The sequence below is a fragment of the Pristiophorus japonicus genome, unplaced genomic scaffold, assembly GCF_044704955.1.
Source record: "Pristiophorus japonicus isolate sPriJap1 unplaced genomic scaffold, sPriJap1.hap1 HAP1_SCAFFOLD_109, whole genome shotgun sequence".
NCBI lineage: Eukaryota > Metazoa > Chordata > Chondrichthyes > Pristiophoridae > Pristiophorus > Pristiophorus japonicus.
Window position 1 is genome coordinate 592,116 of NW_027250745.1, and position 2,551 is coordinate 594,666.

A 2,551-nucleotide genomic window follows, 5' to 3' on the forward strand; every position below is an offset into this window, starting at 1 on the left:
TCGAGCCCCATGTTGGGTGAATTATTTTCCTTCACCTTTTATGGTTCTTTCACAGGAAAACATCATTAATGAACCCACAATCTACTTTTGCACAATGAAAGAAATGCGAACTGAGGGAGAGTTGTTCATTTGATCATTTGTTCTGTATAAGAACACAAGAATCAGGCACAGGAGTCGGCCATTTGTCCGTTCGAGCCTGCCTTCTTTTGCAGTGAAACAAGTTATAACCGTGTTTTTAAATTAGCAATGCGAGATATTTAGAGGGCACATTTCAATGTTTCACAAAACCATTCCATTCGCTACAGCCACCCAGGATCGATTCCCGGTTTGAGAAGTAACTTTGATATCGTTGTTTGTCATTGAAGTGGGGTCATTTTATTAAGTTCGATGAATCTCCCAAAGCACTTGAGAGTGGTGTCCAAACAAATGAGTTTGTAATTAAAAACACTGAATGTCAGGAGCTGGATTTGAACCCACATCACCAGAAGAGACTGTGAACTGGACACAGCACCTTAGACCGGTTGGCCATCCTGACTGTTGGATACTCCATTTGCAAGTTATTACTCTGGAATGTTTCAGACCGGACATATGTTCAGTGTTACTGGAAGGACCAATGACCTGGATATTCTCTCCCCCGGGGTTTTCCTGAGCATGTGCTCGGTGCATGGGGCTTTGGTCCGGGTCCGAGGTAGCTTGCATCATGTGACAATGCACACCGGACTGCTCTTGTTCCATTTTATCGCACATTAGTTTTTGGTTCAAAAAATATATCAGAAAGGGGACATAAACCCATATCTTCAGAGGAGACAGTGACCTGAACACAGAACCTTAGACCGCTCGGCCATCCTGATTGTTCAGTGCTGTGTGTGGCCACTTGCAGGTTGATTTTGAACTTTTGTGTCCTGTCACATGAAATAAATGAGGGCAGCAGGCTTGTCTCTGCCTGACACCAGGGAAACAGTGAGACAGACATTGCATTGTGTTCAGGTTTAATCACAGCAATATCCGCAGTCAGGAGCTGAAAAGGACGAAGAGCTGAAAAAACACAAGAAAAAAGCTAAGAAATGTCAGCAATTGTGGTAAACTCTTTAATGTGTTTCCTGCTAGTTTAGTGATGCGGTGCTCACAGAGGGAGCACGGATGCAGAAAGTAAATCTTTCATTCAAAATCTTTAAAATAATGACATGCAACAAATTAAACTGTGTGTCGGGGGATGGGGATGGGTGAAGATTATTTGTTTTATTCCCCATTCATTAACCGACAGCGTTGTTTTGTAGAATTGCTACTGAGGGACAGTGGAAACTTCAATAACTGAACTTTAACTATTTAAGGATTTTGAATCATTGATGAAGTTTTCTCCACTTACTGACTTTACTCACTCTGTATGTTGGAGACTGGTTTAAAATGTTCAGTGCTCATGCGAAAAGGAACCGGGGGCGACTTTTGTTCAATTTATTTCACAGCAAAAATAGTCTCTAAAATAACGTTTCCACCCGTGCTCGAACGGGGTACCTTTCGCGTGGGAGGCAAAACTGACAACCGCTACATTACAGAATCACTGTGGGTAAAGTAATTTTAGGAATATAACCAGAGATTTAACCGACACAGCTGGCCGAAACGTCAGGAGCTGGTTTTACGAGAATAGATTGAAGGTGCTATATTTAAGAAGGCTGTGAGTGTGGCAGGAATTGATCTCGTGTTTCCCAGACTTCACCCATAGGAACAGGAGATGGCCATTTAGCACCGAGTGGTTAGGATCTGGGATGCACGTCTTGAAAGGGCGGTGGAGGCAAATTCAATCTTATCTTTCAGACGGGAGTTGGATAAGTTTCTGAAGGAAAAACAATTGCAGGGCTACGGGGAAAGGGTGGGGGAGTGGAACTCGCTGAGAGTCGGCACGGGCTCGTTGGGCCGAATGGCCTTCCGTGCTGTAACCATTCCATGATTCGATAAGTTATTGGCACATTTCATAGAGTGGCTGGGAGCACAACATTGCAAAGGGACATGGATTGAGTCAGCAAAACTAAAGGCATCTGATTCAGGAGATTCGCGGGGCGTGGAAATTTCGGAGTTTAATGACTTTGAAAGGAACATTTTTGTTTTGTGCCGTTTCGGTCAGAGGTTTTCCATGAAAGCAACATGAAATGAAAATAAATCGCCCAACGTGGGGCTCGAACCCACGACCCTGAGATTAAGAGTCTCATGCTCTTCCGACTGAGCTAGCCAGGCTTCTGACCAACGCACGTTTTTATCACTCATTGCAGCCAGGCGCCTGTTGGCTCTGCCCCAGATGTTAAAACTTGCTGTTGAAGAACTGACAGGGTCTTCTTCAATGGTGGACCAGGCTCGAGGGGCCGAATGGCAAACTCCGGGCCCTAATCCGTATGTGTTTATGTTTACGTCTTTATGCGGAGCTCCTTCAGGGTGAACGAGCCAAAGGAGGACAGCGGAAAAGTTACAAGGACACCCTCAGCAGCCTCCCTGGTAAAGTGCAACATCACCACTGACACCTGGGAGACCCTTTCCACAGACAGCCCGAGTTGGAGAAACT

General features: G+C 44.9%; 1 non-coding gene across 1 annotated transcript; it reads right to left on the reverse strand.

The window, feature by feature from the left end:
- Positions 1–2,156: 2,156 nt before the first annotated feature.
- Positions 2,157–2,229, reverse strand: trnak-cuu (transfer RNA lysine (anticodon CUU)). The gene has a single exon. It is a non-coding gene; the product is annotated as a tRNA-Lys (tRNA).
- Between the last annotated feature and the right edge of the window lie 322 nt (positions 2,230–2,551).